Raw genomic sequence first — 20,120 nt, forward strand, 5'->3', positions numbered from 1 at the left:
CACCGTCTGAAGATATCAAGTTCTCCTGGCCAAGGCTCCATTCACCTAAGGTGAATGAAGAAGAAAGCATCTCCGGATGTAATGCAATCATATATATATATATATATATATATATATATATATATATATATATATATATATATATATATATATATATATATATATATATATATATATATATATATATGTGTGTGTGTGTGTGTGTGTGTGTGTGTGTGTGTGTATATATATATATATATATATGTGTGTGTGTGTGTGTGTGTGTGTGTGTGTGTGTGTGTAACTTTATTTATACATTTATAACACAATTTATTTATAACTATATGTATATATCTTTAACTATATGTACATATTTATAACTATATTTATAAATGTATATATGTATAACTATAGTTGTATGTTTATAGCTATATTTATATATTTATAACTATAGTTATATATCTATAGCTATATGTATATATTCAAAACTATATTTATAACATAATATGTTTATAACTACACTATTTATATATTTATAACTATATATATATATATTTTTTTTTTTTTTTTTTAATAAATGTAACTATATGTATATTTATATATGTATAACTATATGTAGATATTCATAACTATATTTATATATGTTAACACTTTATATTCATAACTATTTACATTTATATGCATAACTATATGTTTACATTTATAAAACTATTTATATATTTATAACAACATGTATATATGTATAACTATAGTAACGTATTCATAGCTATATGTATATATGTATATATGTATAACTATATTTATAATTTATGCATACAAACCCTGTTTCCATATGAGTTGGGAAATGGTGTTGGATGTAAATATAAACAGAATACAATGATTTGCAAATCCTTTTCAAGCCATATTCAGTTGAATATGCTACAAAGACAACATATTTCATGTTCAAACTCGTAAACATTATTTTTTTTTGCAAATAATCATTAACTTTAGAATTTGATGCCAGCAACACGTGACAAAGAAGTTGGGAAAGGTGGCAATAAATACTGATAAAGTTGAGGAATGCTCATCAAACACTTATTTGGAACATCCCACAGGTGTGCAGGCTAATTGGGAACAGGTGGCTGCCATGATTGAGTATAAAAGCAGCTTCCATGAAATGCTAAGTAATTCACAAACAAGGATGGGGTGAGGGTCACCACTTTGTAAGCAAATTGTCAAACAGTTTTAGAACAACATTTCTCATTGAGCTATTTCAAGGAATTTAGGGATTTTACCATCTACGCTCTGTAAAATCATCAAAAGGTTCAGAAAATCTGGAGAAATCACTGCACGTAAGTGAAGATATTACGGACCAGGGACGGCGTGGCGCAGTGGAAGAGTGGCCTTGCGCAACCCGAGGGTCCCTGGTTCAAATCCCACCTAGTACCAACCTCGTCATGTCCGTTGTGTCCTGAGCAAGACACTTCACCCTTGTTCCTGATGGGTGCTGGTTGGCGCCTTGCATGGCAGCTCCCTCCGTCAGTGTGTGAATGTGTGTGTGAATGGGTAAAATGTGGAAGTAATGTCAAAGCGCTTTGAGTACCTTGAAGGTAGAAAAGCGCTATACAAGTACAACCCATTTATCATTTATCATTTACCTTTGATCCCTCAGGTGGTATTGTAGAAAAAAACGACATCATTGTGTAAAGGATATCACCACAGGAACACTTCATAAAACCACTGTCAGTATCTACAGTTGGTCGCTACATCTGTAAGTGCAAGTTAAAACTCTACTATGCAAAGCAAAACCCATTTATCAACAACATCCAGAAACGCCGCCGGTTTCGCTGGGCCCGAGATCATCTAAGATGGACTGATGCAAAGTGGAAAGGTGTTCTGTGGTCTGACGAGTCCACATTTCAAAGTATATTTGGAAACTGTGGACGTGGTGTCCTCCAGAACAAAGAGGAAAATAACCACCCGGATTGTTATAGGCGCAAAGTGTAAAAGCCAGCATGTGTGATGGTATGGGGGTGTATTAGTGCCCAAGGCATGGGTAACTTACACATCTGTGAAGGCACCATTAATGCTGAAAGGTACACGCAGGTTTTGGAACAACATATGTTGTCATCCAAGCATCGTTTACATGGACGCCCCTGCCTTCACACTCAGCATTAAGGGTTGGAATTGGGGGTTAAATCAACATAAATGATTCTCGGGCGCGGCACCGCTGCTGCCCACTGCTCCCCTCACCTCCCAGGGGGTGATCAAGGGTGATGGGTCAAATGCAGAGAATAATTTTGCCACATCTAGTATGTGTATGACAATTATTGGTACTTTAACTTTATCTTTACTTGGCTTCGTAGTAAAAGCGTGCGGGTACTTTCCTGGCCCGCCTGCAGTCAAGACCTGTCTCCCATGGAAAATGTGTTGAAGCATTAAATAGGACAGCGGAGACCCTGGACTGTTGAAGGACTGAAGCTCTACATAAAACAAGAATGGGAAAGAATTCCACTTTCAAAGCTTCAACAATTAGTTTCCTCAGTTCCCAAACGTTTATTGAGTGTTGTTAAAAGAAAAGGTGATGTAACACAGTGGTGAACAAGCCCTTTCCCAACTACTTTGTCACATGTTGCAGCCATGAAATTCTAAGTGAATTATTATTTGCAAAAAAGAAATCATGTTTATGAGTTTGAACATCAAATATGTTGTCTTTGTAGCATATTCAACTGAATATGGCTTGAAAAAGATTTGCAAATCATTGTATTCTGTTTACATTTACATCTAACACAATTTACCAACTCATATGGAAACGGGGTTTGTGTATAACTACAAAGTAGAAAAGCAGTGAAGTAGTCAGGTTGTGTACATGGTAAATAAAAATAAATCCTTTTCAACTTCTATTCCAATGAATAGACTGCAAAGACAAGATATGTCATGTTCACACTGAAAAACGTTGCAATTTCCTGCAAATATTAGCTCATTTGGAATTGGATGGCTGCAAGTGTGTAAAGGATATCACCACATGGGCTCAGGAACACTTCATAAAACCACTGTCAGTAACTACAGTTGGTCACTACATCTGTAAGTGCAAGTTAAAGCTCTACTATGCAAAGCCACAGACATTTATCAACAACACCCTGAAACGCTTTGCTGGGCCCGAGATCATCTAAGATGAACTGATGCAAAGTAGAAAAGTGTTCTGTGGTCTGACGAGTCCACATTTCAAATTGTATTTAAACACAGTAAAGGTCATGTACTCCGGAACAAAGAGGAAAAGAACCATCCAGACTGTTCTAGGCGCACACAACTTTTGGAGCAGCATGCAACTTTATCAGCAACCTTTTTGAAAGCAAGAGCTACTTCTTGGGGACTGATTCATGCCGAGGGCTACCAGTTTGATACACACTTCAATAAATGGCCAGAAATAGCCAATTTGCTCAATTTACCTTTCATAAATAATTGTACATATAAATTAAAAAATGGGTATTTCTGTCCGTCATTCCGTCGTACATTTTTTTTCCTTTTATGGAAGGTTTTTTGTAGAGAAGAAATGATGAAAAAAACACTTAATTAAACGGATTAAAAGAGGAGAAAACGGGAAAAAAATGAAAATTAAATTTTGAAGAATAGTTTATCTTCAATTTCTGTCAGGTGAGCGCCGCATGGTGGATGTCGGGGAGTGTGTCTTCTCTCCATGGGAGGCAGCAGAACAAGCAGGAACAGCTTTTAAGATGAAAATACAAAAGAACGCTGCTACAAAAGGTCAAATAAAAGGTGTGCAATGCACAGGTAAGACAATGCTAATCGAGAGCAAAAGGCAGAGTTCAAAGTCCAAAGCAATCGCACAGAGCTAAGCTACACTTAGCGAGGAAACAAACAGAGAGAAACTCACATAAATGCTGTGAGGTGCAAACATACTCAGGTAGCAGGCCGCTTAAATACCAAAGCGAGTGTGTGTCGGGAGCCCAGGCAGGAGGCTTAAATAAGTTGCCATGGCGACAATAGAAAACAAGGAAATGCACAACCAAGTAATTGGTTGTGACAATTTCGACTCTTTAAAATTCCAAATTCAACTGAAAAAATGTACAAAAAAAAAGTAGCTAATTCGAATCTTTTTAAAAAAAAAATTAAAAAAGTATTTATGGAACATCATTAGTCATTTTCCCTGATTAAGATTAATTTTAGAATGTTGCTGAGATGTTTTAAATGTGTTCAAATCCAATCTGCACTTTGTTAGAATATATAACAAATTGGACCAAGCTATATTTCTAAACAACGACAAATCATTATTTCTTCTAGAATTTCCAGAACTAAAATTTTAAAAGAAATTCAAAAGACTTTGAAATAAGATTTAAATTTGATTCTACAGATTTTCTAGATTCGCCAGAATATTTTATTTTTATTTTAACCATAATAAGTTTGAAGAAATATTTCACAAATATTCTTCATCGAAAAAACAGAAGCTAAAATGAAGAATTAAATTTAAATGTATTTATTATTCTTTACAATAAAAAAAGAAATGTACTTGAACATTGATTTAAATTGTCAGGAAAGAAGAGGAAGGAATTTAAAAGGTAAAAAGGTATATGTGTTTAAAAATCCTAAAATCATTTTTAAGGTTGTATTTTTTCTCTAAAATTGTCTTTCTGAGTAAAAAAATAAATGAATTTATTTAAACAAGTGAAGACCAAGTCTTTCAAATATGTTCTTCGATTTTCAAATTCTATTTGAGTTTTGTCTCTCTTAGAATTAAAAATGTCGAGCAAAGCGAGACCAGCTTGCTAGTAAATAAATACAATTTAAAAAATAGAGGCAGCTCACTGGTAAGTGCTGCTATTTGAGCTATTTTTAGAACAGGCCAGCGGGCGACTCATCTGGTCCTTACGGGCGATGTTGGTGACCCCTGTCATGGACACCCCTGCTTATTTCAGCAAGACCATGCCAAGCCAGGTGTTACAACAGCGTGGCTTCATAGTAAAAGAGTGCAGGTACTAGACTGGCCTGCCTGTAGTCCAGACATTGAAAATGTGTGAAGGCTCAAATATTTATGTCAGTATATTCACTTCATAGCAAGTACTACAAAATACTGCATGTACATAAATACTTCATATGTATGTCAGTATATTCACTTCACATCAAGTACTACAAAATACTACACATACATAAATACTTCATATTTATGTCAGTATATTCACTTCATAGCAAGTACTACATAATACTACATGTACATAAATACTTCATATGTATGTCAGTATATTCACTTCATAGCAAGTACTACATAATACTACATGTACATAAATACTTTATATGTATGTCAGTATATTCACTTCATAGAAAGTACTACTTAATACTACATGTACATAAATACTATTGTCTTTTAGTAGTAAGTCAATTGTACTTAAATAAGATGTAGAACATACTAGACAACTTGTCTTTTAGTAGAATATTGTACTTAAATAAGATGTAAGTAAAAAGACTACTTAGTGAGTATTTGTAGAGTAAAATGACTACTTAATGAGTATTTATGAAGTAAAATGACTACTTAATGAGTATTTATGAAGTAAAATTATTACTTATTGAGTATTTATGAAGTAAAATGACTACTTATTGAGTATTTATAAAGTAAAATGACTACTTATTGAGTATTTACAAAGTAAAACGACTACTTATTGAGTATTCCCTTGGTGTCCGTGCCCTGGGATTAGATAATTGGTTCCTGGTTGTGACCCTGGAAGGAGATAAGACTAATCCTCAGCTGAAGAAGTAATGACAAAGTCATAAAGGTGAAAAAGGTGAAATAGAGTCAGATAGTAGTGCAAGATGGTTTAAGATGTTTTATGTATATGTATATGTATATATATATATATATATATATATATATATATATATATATATATATATATATATATATATATACATATATATATATATATATATCCATCCATCCATCCATCCATCCATCATCTTCCGCTTATTCGAGGTGGGGTCGCGGGGGCAGCAGCCTAAGCAGTGAAGCCCAGACTTCCCTCTCCACAGCCACCTTGTCCAGCTCCTCCTAGGGGATCCTGAGGTGTTCCCAGGCCAGCCGGGAGACATAGTCTTCCCAACGTGTCCTAGGTTTTCCCCGTGGCCTCCTACCGGTCATACATGCCCGAAACACCTCCCTAGGGAGGCGTTCGGGTGGCATGCTGACCAAATGCCCATACCACCTCATCTGGCTTATGGTTATTGTTGTCATCCTAGTACACCCCTCCCCCCAGGGAGTTGTTATTGTTATTGTTGTCATCCTAGTACACCCCTACCCACAGAGAATTGTTATTGTTGTCATCCTAGTACACCCCCACCCCCAGAGGGTTGTTATTGTTATTGTTGTCATCCTAGTACACCCCTCCCCCCAGAGGGTTGTTATTGTTATTGTTGTCATATTGTTATAAGATAATGATCGGACAATACTTTAGTATACGGGAGTATCGTAACTTTGGAAACGGTGATACCCCTGACAAGCACTAGGTCTATCGTATTACTGTTGCGATGCGTGGGTTCATTTATTATTTGTGTAAGACCACAGCTATCAATTATAGTCTGGAGCGCTACGCACGGTGGGTCCGATGGGGTATTCATATGGATATTAAAGTCCCCCATTATGATTATATTATCGGCGTGCGTCACTAGATCAGCAACGAACTCTGAGAATTCATTGATAAAGTCCGAATAGGGCCCTGGGGGGCGGTAGATAACAGCCAGGTGAAGAGGCAGCGGTGTGCATGAATAATAATGTATGTCACAGTACTAGAAAAGATGGTAGATATGAATGCATGAATAATAATGTATGTCACAGTACTAGAAAAGATTGTAGATATGAATGCATGAATGATAATGTATGTCACAGTACTAGAAAAGATGGTAGGTATGAATGCATGAATAATAATGTATGTCACAGTACTAGAAAAGATGGTAGATATGAATGCATGAATAATAATGTATGTCACAGTACTAGAAAAGATGGTAGATATGAATGCATGAATAATAATGTATGTCACAGTACTAGAAAAGATGGTAGGTATGAATGCATGAATAATAATGTATGTCACAGTACTAGAAAAGACGATAAATATGAATGCATGAATAATAATGTATGTCACAGTACTAGAAAAGATGGTAGATATGAATGCATGAATAATAATGTATGTCACAGTACTAGAAAAGATGATGAATATGAATGCATGAATAACAATTACAAATATCATATTTAACATCATATTTAACATATGTGATATGATATTAGATGTTAAATGTGATATTTAATATATTAGATGTGATGTGTGATATTTAATATGATATTTAATATGATATCAGATATTGTTCTGTTTTCCCCACAGAAAGGTCAACCAAGTGTGCACAGATTATTACTCAAGATTTCCAGTTTGTATATTTGTTGTTTATTTCTTTTCCAAGCAGGAGAACAGCAGCAGTAGTTATTATTATTATTATTATTATTTGCTGGCTGCTCCTTAGTTGGTTAGTTAGTTTTGCTCAATCAGTTAGTTAGCTAATAAATCTGAAACTGCATCATTTTCGTACCAAAATCAATGCCCTTAATAATAAATAATACTAATAAATATCTATGATAAATATCAACCATTTATAAACTCATGTTGATCATATACAATACAATTCAAATAAAGGTATATCATTCATGAGCACGTTTCATCTATCCAACATTATATTTACCATTTACAAGCCGCTGTAAAGTGCGTTTTGGTAAATGACTACAACTCCCAAAATGCACCACGGCAAACCAGGAAGTAGCGCTACCTAGGCTAAGACAGGTGCCGCGATAAACAAACATTTATCTAAGTGCCCAGATCTACAAGAGCGCTAGAGTGGACTTTCAAAAGCAGCGGACACAACACAACATAATACAGATGAGCATGGTGACAGCGGACAACATTAACAAGGCAAACGGGAACTTACCAAGTGGACGTGAGTACAGACTGAATCAACTGCGACGCCATTGAACTCTCCTGACGCCCATCAGCTAAAAGCTAAAAGGTACACGCCTCTCTTAAAGAGACACGTCGATACTCAACTCACTTTTACTTCAACTTAGCATCCCATCTAAAAGTGAAGTGAAGTGTCAAGTCAATTATATTTATATAGCGCTTTTTCTCTAGTGACTCAAAGCGCTTTACATAGTGAAAGCCAATATCTAAGTTACATTTAAAGCAGTGTGGGTGGCACTGGGAGCAGGTGGGTAAAGTGTCTTGCCCAAGGACACAACGGCAGTGACTAGGATGGCGGAAGCGGGAATCGAACCTGCAACCCTCAAGTTGCTGGCACGGCCGCTCTACCAACCGAGCTAAAACACATAAAGAAACCCACAAACACAAAAGATGTGATATCAGATATGATGTATGTAATGATATTAGATATGATATTAGATATGATGTATGTGATGATATTAGATATGATATTAGATATGATGTATGTAATGATATTAGATATGATGTATGTAATGATATTAGACATGATATTAGATATGATGCTTTTTGTATTATTAGGTCCATCAGTGCTAAATATTATAAACTTATCACTTTCCTCGGGCACTGTTCCCGTTGCATTCAAAAAAGTGGTTATTCATCCTCTCCTTAAAAGACCTAATCTCGATCCTGACCTCATGGTAAACTACCGACCGGTGTCTCACCTTCTCTTTATTTCGAAAATCCTCGAAAAAATTGTATCAGGGCACTTAAATGAACACTTAGCGTCTAACAATCTATGTGAAACCTTTCAATCCGGTTTCAGGGCAAATCACTCCACGGAGACAGCCCTCGCAAAAATGGCTAATGATCTATTGCTAACGATGGACTCTGATGCGTCATCTATGTTGCTGCTCCTCGATCTTAGCGCTGCTTTCGATACTGTCGATCATAATATTTTATTAGAACGTATCTGTCTTGGTTTAACTCTTATCTTACTGATAGGATGCAGTGTGTCTCCCATAACAGTATGACCTCGGACTATGTTAAGGTAACGTGTGGAGTTCCCCAGGGTTCGGTCCTTGGCCCTGCACTCTTCAGCATCTACATGCTGCCGCTAGGTGACATCATACGCAAATACGGTGTTAGCTTTCACTGTTATGCTGATGACAACCAACTCTACATGCCCCTAAAGCTGACCAACACGCCGGATTGTAGTCAGCTGGAAGCGTGTCTTAATGAAATTAAACAATGGATGTCCGCTAACTTTTTGCAACTCAACGCCAAAAAAACGGAAATGCTGATTATCGGTCCTGCTAGACACCGACCTCTATTTAATAATACAACTCTAACATTTGACAACCAAACAATAAAACAAGGTGACTCTGTAAAAAATCTGGGTATTATCTTTGACCCAACTCTCTCCTTTGAGTCACACATTAAAAGCGTTACTAAAACGGCCTTCTTTCATCTCCGTAATATCGCTAAAATTCGCTCCATTCTGTCCACTAAAGACGCTGAGATCATTATCCATGCGTTTGTTACGTCTCGTCTCGATTACTGTAACGTATTATTTTCGGGTCTCCCCATGTCTAGCATTAAAAGATTACAGTTGGTACAAAATGCGGCTGCTAGACTTTTGACAAGAACAAGAAAGTTTGATCACATTACGCCTGTACTGTACATACCTTTATATACATATATACATACATATATACCTATACTGTATATACCTTTATATACATATATACATACATATATACCTATACTGTATATAACTTTATATACATATATACATACATATATACCTATACTGGCTCACCTGCACTGGCTTCCTGTGCACTTAAGATGTGACTTTAAGGTTTTACTACTTACGTATAAAATACTACACGGTCTAGCTCCATCCTATCTTGCCGATTGTATTGTACCATATGTCCCGGCAAGAAATCTGCGTTCAAAAGACTCCGGCTTATTAGTGATTCCTAGAGCCCAAAAAAAGTCTGCGGGCTATAGAGCGTTTTCATTTCGGGCTCCAGTACTCTGGAATGCCCTCCCGGTAACAGTTCGAGATGCCACCTCAGTAGAAGCATTTAAGTCTCACCTTAGAACTCATCTGTATACTTTAGCCTTTAAATAGACCTCCTTTTTAGACCAGTTGATCTGCCGCTTCTTTTCTTTTTTCTCCTATGTCCCCCCTGCCTTGTGGAGGGGGTCCGGTCCGATGACCATGGATGAAGTACTGGCTGTCCAGAGTCGAGACCCAGGATGGACCGCTCGTCGGGACCCAGGATGGACCGCTCGCCTTTGTATCGGTTGGGGACATCTCTACGCTGCTGATCCGCCTCCGCTTGACATGGTTTCCTGTGGACGGGACTCTCGCTGCTGTCTTCGATCCGCTTGAACTGAACTCTCGCGGCTGTGTTGGAGCCACTATGGATTGAACTTTCACAGTATCATGTTAGACCCGCTCGACATCCATTGCTTTCGGTCCCCTAGAGGGGGGGGGTTGCCCACATCTGAGGTCCTCTCCAAGGTTTCTCATAGTCAGCATTGTCACTGGCGTCCCACTGGATGTGAATTCTCCCTGCCCACTGGGTGTGAGTTTTCCTTGCCCTTTTGTGGGTTCTTCCGAGGATGTTGTAGTCGTAATGATTTGTGCAGTCCTTTGAGGCATTTGTGATTTGGGGCTATATAAATAAACATTGATTGATTGATTGATGTATGTAATGATATTAGATATGATATTAGATATGATGTATGTAATGATATTAGATATGATATGAGATATGATGTATTTTTTTTTTTTTTTTTCCCTTGGCCTCAGTCTGCACCCCCCCCGCCCCCCCCCTCCAAGGCCCAGGCTAAGACCGATTTTTTTATTTCATTTTAATCTTCTATTTCCCCCCCCTTGTTTACCTGTATTTCATCTTTTTTTGTAAGGGGCGCTGGAAGCCGGCAGACCCGTCAGCGATCCTGTTCTGTCTCCCTGTAATGTTTGTCTGATCTTGAATGGGATTGTGCTGAAAATTGTAATTTTCCTGAAGGAACTCTCCTGACGGAATGAATAAAGTACTATCTAATCTAATCTAATCTAGTAATATTAGATATATTAGATATGATGTATGAAATGATATTTAATATAATATGAGATATGATGTATGTGATGATATGAGATATTATTTATGTAATGAGACGTCCATGTCCTGCTGGCACAAAATCAAAGAGCCTTTTTTTTTGTTAATCTTTTTAGTGAAGGATTTTTCTCTGCAGCTTTTTCTTTTTTTTTTTCTACAAACCCCGTTTCCATATGAGTTGGGAAATTGTGTTAGATGTAAATATAAACAGAATACAATGATTTGCAAATCCTTTTCAAGCCATATTCAGTTGAATATGCTACAAAGACAACATATTTCATGTTCAAACTCATAAACATTTTTCTATTTTGCAAATAATAATCAACTTAGAATTTCATGGCTGCAACATGTGCCAAAGTAGTTGGGAAAGGGCATGTTCACCACTGTGTTACATCACCTTTTCTTTTAACAACACTCAATAAACGTTTGGGAACTGAGGAAACTAATTGTTGAAGCTTTGAAAGTGGAATTCTTTCCCATTCTTGTTTTATGTAGAGCTTCAGTCCTTCAACAGTCCGGGGTCTCCGCTGTCCTATTTTAGGCTTCATAATGCGCCACACATTTCCATGGGAGACAGGTCTGGACTGCAGGCGGGCCAGGAAAGTACCCGCACTCTTTTACTAAGAAGCCACGCTGTTGTAACATGTTCTAAATGTGGTTTGGCATTGTCTTGCTGAAATAAGCAGGGGCGTCCATGAAAAAGACGGCGCTTAGATGGCAGCATATGTTGTTCCAAAAGCTGTATGTACCTTTTCAGCATTAATGGTGCCTTCACAGATGTGTAAGTTACCCATGCCTTGGGCACTAATGCACCCCCATACCATCACACATGCTGGCTTTTACACTTTGTGTCAATAACAGTCTGGATGGTTATTTTCCTCTTTGTTCCGGTGGACACCACGTCCACAGTTTCCAAATATAATTTGAAATGTGGACTCGTCAGACCACAGAACACTTTTCCACTTTGCATGAGTCCATCTTAGATGATCTCGGGCCCAGAGAAGCCGGCGGCGTTTCTGGATGTTGTTGATAAATGGCTTTGGCTTTGCATAGTAGAGTTTTAACTTGCACTTACAGATGTAGCGACCAACTGTATTTAGTGACAGTGGTTTCCTGAAGTGTTCCTGAGCCCATGTGGTGATATCCTTTAGAGATTGATGTTGGTTTTTGATACAGTACCGTCTGAGGGATGGAAGGTCACGGTCATTCAATGTTGGTTTCCAGCCATGCTGCTTACGTGGAGTGATTTCTCCAGATTCTCAGAACCTTTTGATGATATTATGGAGCGTAGATGTTGAAATCCCTAAATTTCTTGCAATTGCACTTTGAGAAAGGTTGTTCTTAAACTGTTTGACTATTTGCTCACGCAGTTGTGGACAAAGGGGTGTACCTCGCCCCATCCTTTCTTGTGAAAGACTGAGCATTTTTTGGGAAGCTGTTTTTATAGCCAATCATGGCACCCACCTGTTCCCAATTAGCCTGCACACCTGTGGGATGTTCCAAATAAGTGTTTGATGAGCATTCCTCAACTTTATCAGTATTTATTGCCACCTTTCCCAACTTCTTTGTCACGGGTTGCTGGCATCAAATTCTAAAATTAATGATTATTTGCAAAAAAAGAACAGTTTATGAGTTTGAAGATCAAATATGTTGTCTTTGTAGCATATTCAACTGAATATGGCTTGAAAAGGATTTGCAAATCGTTGTATTCTGTTTATATTTACATCTAACACAATTTACCAACTCATATGGAAACCCGGTTTGTATATATATATATATATATATATATATATATATATATATATATATATACTTGTGTGGTCATTAGTAGTAATACTGTATGTAATACTTGTGTACAAAATACTTATATATTAACAACACACTTGGTCAATAGTAGTACTAATGTAAGTAATACTTAGTGTACAAAGTACTCATATACAAACTACACAACTGGTCATTAGTAGTAGAAGTAGTGTAAGTAATACTTCTGTACAAAGTACTTATGTATTAACAACACACCCGGTCATTTGGAGTACTATTGAAAGTAATACTTATGTATGAAGTACTCATACATTTAGTAGTACTACTGAAAGTAGTACTTGTGTACAATCTATTCATATATATGTATAAAAACAACACACCTAGTAGTAGTGTAAGTAATACTTGTATACAAAGTAGTCATATATGACACACCTGGTCATTAGCAGTACTAATGTAAGTAATACTTGTGTACAAAGTAGTCATATATAAACAACACACCTGGTCATTATTAGTACATATTAGTCTAAGTACTACTTGTGTACAATGTACTGATATATAAAGAACACACCTGGTACTTGTGTAAGTACTACTTGTGTACAAGGTACTGATATATAAGGAACACACCTAGTAGTAGTGTAAGTACTACTTGTGTACAAAGTAGTGATATATAAAGTACACAGCTGGTAGTAGTGTAAGTAGTACTTGTGTACAAAGTAGTAATATAAAAAGTACACAGCTGGTAGTAGTGTAAGTAGTACTTGTGTACAAAGTAGTAATATAAAAAGTACACAGCTGGTAGTAGTGTAAGTAGTACTTGTGTACAAAGTAGTAATATAAAAAGTACACAGCTGGTAGTTTAAGTACTACTTGTGTACGAAGTAGTAATATATAAAGTACACAGCTGGTAGTAGTGTAAGTCGTAGTTGTGTACAAAGTAGTGATATTTAAAGTACACAGCTGGTAGTAGTGTAAGTAGTACTTGTGTACAAAGTAGTAATATAAAAAGTACACAGCTGGTAGTTTAAGTACTACTTGTGTACGAAGTAGTAATATATAAAGTACACAGCTGGTAGTAGTGTAAGTAGTAGTTGTGTACAAAGTAGTGATATTTAAAGTACACAGCTGGTAGTTTGAGTACTACTTGTGTACGAAGTAGTGATATTTAAAGTACACAGCTGTTAGTAGTGTAAGTAGTAGTTGTGTACAAAGTAGTGATATATAAAGTACACAGCAGGTAGTAGTGTAAGTAGTACTTGTGTACAAAGTAGTGATATATAAAATACACAGCTGGTAGTAGTGTAAGTAGTAGTTGTGTACAAAGTAGTGATATTTAAAGTACACAGCTGGTAGTTTGAGTACTACTTGTGTACGAAGTAGTGATATTTAAAGTACACAGCTGGTAGTAGTGTAAGTAGTACTTGTGTACAAAGTAGTGATATATAAAATATACAGCTGGCAGTAGTAGTTGTGTACAAAGTAGTGATATATAATGTACACAGCTGGTAGTAGTGTAAGTAGTACTTGTGTACAAAGTAGTAATATAAAAAGTACACAACTGGTAGTTTAAGTACTACTTGTGTACAAAGTAGTAATATATAAAGTACACAGCTGGTAGTAGTGTAAGTAGTAGTTGTGTACAAAGTAGTGATATTTAAAATACACAGCTGGCAGTAGTAGTTGTGTACAAAGTAGTGATATATAATGTACACAGCTGGTAGTAGTGTAAGTAGTACTTGTGTACAAAGTAGTGATATATAAAGTACACAACAGGTGTAAGTAGTACTTGTGTATTTACGCAGGATGATAATCTTCAATCCAACGAGGGAAAGAAGATCCGAGGCGGGAAAATAATCTCAATGTTCTTTTAGATCCTCACAGAATGTTCTAGAATGATCATCACTGTCTGATCAATCACTGCTATTGATGAACCTATTAATACTTGCTGATCACTGCTATTGATGAACCTATTAATACTTGCTGATCACTGCTATTGATGAACCTATTAATACTTGCTGATCACTGCTATTGATGAACCTATTAATACTTGCTGATCACTGCTATTGATGAACCTATTAATACTTGCTGATCACTGCTATTGATGAACCTATTAATACTTGCTGATCACTGCTATTGATGAACCTATTAATACTTGCTGATCATTGCTATTGATGAACCTATTAATACTTGCTGATCACTGCTATTGATGAACCTATTAATACTTGCTGATCACTGCTATTGATTAACCTATTAATACTTGCTGATCACTGCTATTGATGAACCTATTAATACTTGCTGATCATTGCTATTGATGAACCTATTAATACTTGCTGATCACTGCTATTGATGAACCTATTAATACTTGCTGATCACTGCTATTGACGAACCTATTAATACTTGCTGATCATTGCTATTGATGAACCTATTAATACTTGCTGATCATTGCTATTGACGAACCTATTAATACTTGCTGATCACTGCTATTGATGAACCTATTAATACTTGCTGATCATTGCTATTGATGAACCTATTAATACTTGCTGATCATTGCTATTGATGAACCTATTAATACTTGCTGATCACTGCTATTGATGAACCTATTAATACTTGCTGATCACTGCTATTGACGAACCTATTAATACTTGCTGATCATTGCTATTGATGAACCTATTAATACTTGCTGATCATTGCTATTGATGAACCTATTAATACTTGCTGATCACTGCTATTGATGAACCTATTAATACTTGCTGATCATTGCTATTGATGAACCTATTAATACTTGCTGATCACTGCTATTGATGAACCTATTAATACTTGCTGATCACTGCTATTGATGAACCTATTAATACTTGCTGATCACTGCTATTGATGAACCTATTAATACTTGCTGATCACTGCTATTGATGAACCTATTAATACTTGCTGATCACTGCTATTGATGAACCTATTAATACTTGCTGATCACTGCTATTGATGAACCTATTAATACTTGCTGATCACTGCTATTGATGAACCTATTAATACTTGCTGATCACTGCTATTGATGAACCTATTAATACTTGCTGATCACTGCTATTGATGAACCTATTAATACTTGCTGATCACTGCTATTGATGAACCTATTAATACTTGCTGATCACTGCTATTGATGAACCTATTAATACTTGCTGATCACTGCTATTGATGAACCTATTAATACTTGCTGATCATTGCTATTGATGAACCTATTAATACTTGCTGATCACTGCTATTGACGAACCTATTAATACTTGCTGATCACTGCTATTGACGAACCTATTAATACTTGCTGATCACTGCTATTGATGAACCTATTAATACTTGCTGATCACTGCTATTGATGAACCTATTAATACTTGCTGATCACTGCTATTGATGAACCTATTAATACTTGCTGATCATTGCTATTGATGAACCTATTAATACTTGCTGATCACTGCTATTGATGAACCTATTAATACTTGCTGATCACTGCTATTGATGAACCTATTAATACTTGCTGATCATTGCTATTGATGAACCTATTAATACTTGCTGATCACTGCTATTGATGAACCTATTAATACTTGCTGATCACTGCTATTGATGAACCTATTAATACTTGCTGATCACTGCTATTGACGAACCTATTAATACTTGCTGATCATTGCTATTGATGAACCTATTAATACTTGCTGATCATTGCTATTGATGAACCTATTAATACTTGCTGATCATTGCTATTGATGAACCTATTAATACTTGCTGATCACTGCTATTGATGAACCTATTAATACTTGCTGATCACTGCTATTGATGAACCTATTAATACTTGCTGATCACTGCTATTGATGAACCTATTAATACTTGCTGATCACTGCTATTGATGAACCTATTAATACTTGCTGATCACTGCTATTGATGAACCTATTAATACTTGCTGATCATTGCTATTGATGAACCTATTAATACTTGCTGATCATTGCTATTGATGAACCTATTAATACTTGCTGATCACTGCTATTGATGAACCTATTAATACTTGCTGATCACTGCTATTGACGAACCTATTAATACTTGCTGATCATTGCTATTGACGAACCTATTAATACTTGCTGATCATTGCTATTGATGAACCTATTAATACTTGCTGATCACTGCTATTGATGAACCTATTAATACTTGCTGATCATTGCTATTGATGAACCTATTAATACTTGCTGATCACTGCTATTGATGAACCTATTAATACTTGCTGATCACTGCTATTGATGAACCTATTAATACTTGCTGATCACTGCTATTGATGAACCTATTAATACTTGCTGATCACTGCTATTGATGAACCTATTAATACTTGCTGATCACTGCTATTGATGAACCTATTAATACTTGCTGATCACTGCTATTGATGAACCTATTAATACTTGCTGATCACTGCTATTGATGAACCTATTAATACTTGCTGATCACTGCTATTGATGAACCTATTAATACTTGCTGATCACTGCTATTGATGAACCTATTAATACTTGCTGATCACTGCTATTGATGAACCTATTAATACTTGCTGATCACTGCTATTGATGAACCTATTAATACTTGCTGATCACTGCTATTGATGAACCTATTAATACTTGCTGATCACTGCTATTGATGAACCTATTAATACTTGCTGATCAGTCCATTTAAAAAAAAGGATGTGTGCTGCTGATCGATCATTGATGATCACATGAATATTGATCACATGAGTATTGATCATATCGGCGATGAGTAGAAAAGAGAGAAAAAACCCGGATGAGTCAAAAGTTAATGGCAGACATGTTTCGTGATGACTTACTTCCTCTTCATCGAATAAGGACTTAGTCCGTCCTCATCAAATAATGACTTAGTCCTTCCTTGCTCATGAAATAATGACTGAGTTCCTCGTCGTCAAACAATGACTTAGTCCGTCCTCATGAAATAATGACTTAGTTCCTTCTTCATGAAATAATGACTTCGTTAATCGTCACGCGATAATGACTTAGTCCTTCCTCATGAAACAGTGACTTAGTCTTTCGTTCTTCATGAAACAATGACTTAGTTCCCCGTCACAAGATAATGACTTAGTCCTTCCTTCTTCATGAAACAATGACTTAGTCCATCCTTCCTCATGAAACAATGACTTAGTCCTTCCTCATGAAATAATGACTTAGTTCCCCGCCACGAGATAATGACTTAGTCCTTCCTTCTTCATGAAACAATGACTTAGTTCCTCTTCATGAAATAACGAGATAAAGGCAGACACGCTGACTTAGTTGCTCTCCATTTTACCTGCGCTCGCCCATGACGTCACCGTGACGATGATGAAGATGATGATTGGCAGTTTGTCCAAATATGGATTGAAAAACATCTTCTTCCTCCGCAGCATCTCCTTCCTTCCTTCCTCCTTTCCTTGCTTGCTTCCTAGCTTCCTCCGCTACTGTCTCCTCCTCCTCTTCCTCCTTTTCTTCATCGCGGCATCACCGCCTCTCTTAGCCGCACCCCCTGCGCCCTCATTGGCTAGCGTCTTCCTCTTAGCCACGCCTCCTGCGCCCCCATTGGCTAACATGTGCAGGCAGGGAAGGAGGGGAAGACACAGAGGAGCATCACCCGATTATACACATTATTATTATTATTATTATTATTATTATTATTATTATTATTATTCCACAACTCACCTGATTATGCAAAATATTATTATTATTATTGTTATTCATACACAACTCACCTGATTATACACATTATCATTATTATTATTATTAATACACAACTCACCTGATTATACACATTATCATTATTATTATTATTAATACACAACTCACCTGATTATACACAATATTATTATTATTATTATTAATACAAAACTCACCCGATTATACATAATATTATTATTATAATTATTAATACACAACTCACCTGATTATACACAATATTATTATTATTATTATCAATACACAACTCACCTGATTATACACATTATCATTATTATTATTAAATATTAATAGACAACTCACCCGATTATACACAATATTATTTTTTTTATTTTTATTAATACATAACTCACCCGATTATACACAATATAATTATTATTATTATTATTATTATTATTATTATTAATAATACACAACTCACCTGATTATACACATTATTCATACACAATATTATTATTATTAATACACAACTCACCTGATTATACACAATATTATTATTATTATTATTATTAATACACAACTCACCATAATTATACACAATATTACTACTATTAATAATAATAAAGCACAACTCACCTGATTATACACATTATCATTATTATTATTATTATTAATACACAACTCACCTGATTATACACAATATTATTATTATTATTATTATTATTATTAATACAAAACTCACCCGATTATACATATTATTATTATTATTATTATTATTAATACACAGCTCACCTGATTATACACAATATTATTATTATTATTATTATTATTAATAATACACAACTCACCTGATTATACACATTATTTATACACAATATTATTATTATTATTATTATTATTATTATTAATACACAACTCACCTGATTATACGCAATATTATTATTATTATTATTATTATTAATACACAACTCACCTGATTATACACAATATTATTATTATTATTAATACACAACTCACCATGATTATACACAATATTATTATTATTAATAATAATAACGCACAACTCACCTGATTATACACAATATTATTATTATTATTATTGATACATAACTCACCCGATTATACACAATATAATAATAATTATTATTATTATTTATAATACACAACTCACCTGATTATAGACATTATTTATACACAATATTATTATTAGTATTATTGATACATAACTCACCCGATTATACACAATATAATAATTATTATTATTATTATTTATAATACACAACTCACCTGATTATACACATTATTTATACACAATATTATTATTATTATTATTATTAATACACAACTCACCTGATTATACACAATATTAATATTATTATTAATACACAACTCACCATAATTATGCACAATATTAGTACTCTTAATAATAATAAAGCACAACTCACCTGATTATACACATTATCATTATTATTATTATTATTATTATTAATACACAACTCACCTGATTATACACAATATTATTATTATTATTATTAATACAAAACTCACCCGATTATACATATTATTATTATTATTATTATTATTAATACACAACTCACCTGATTATACACATTATC

At 35.1% G+C, this 20,120-nt stretch overlaps 1 protein-coding gene and 1 long non-coding RNA gene across 4 annotated transcripts in view; one reads left to right on the forward strand and one right to left on the reverse strand.

Moving 5' to 3' along the window:
* LOC133545263 (BMP/retinoic acid-inducible neural-specific protein 3-like) overlaps nucleotides 1–18,303 on the reverse strand; it is a 1,164,151-nt gene extending 1,145,848 nt beyond the window's left edge. Inside the window, exon 1 of one of the 3 annotated variants that reach the window (XM_061890672.1) lies at nucleotides 18,146–18,303. The gene's annotated coding sequence lies outside the window, so the exon portion shown is untranslated. Of the gene's footprint in view, nucleotides 1–7,935; nucleotides 8,248–17,672 lie in introns of those variants that run through there. The other 2 variants (XM_061890669.1, XM_061890671.1) reach the window with 2 other exon arrangements.
* LOC133545266 (uncharacterized) overlaps nucleotides 7,758–20,120 on the forward strand; it is a 15,612-nt gene continuing 3,249 nt past the window's right edge. Inside the window, exon 1 of the long non-coding RNA XR_009804784.1 lies at nucleotides 7,758–8,013. This is a non-coding gene — a long non-coding RNA (uncharacterized LOC133545266). The remainder of the gene's footprint in view (nucleotides 8,014–20,120) is intronic.

This window comes from Nerophis ophidion, linkage group LG28 (genome assembly GCF_033978795.1).
Source record: "Nerophis ophidion isolate RoL-2023_Sa linkage group LG28, RoL_Noph_v1.0, whole genome shotgun sequence".
Lineage (NCBI taxonomy): Eukaryota > Metazoa > Chordata > Actinopteri > Syngnathiformes > Syngnathidae > Nerophis > Nerophis ophidion.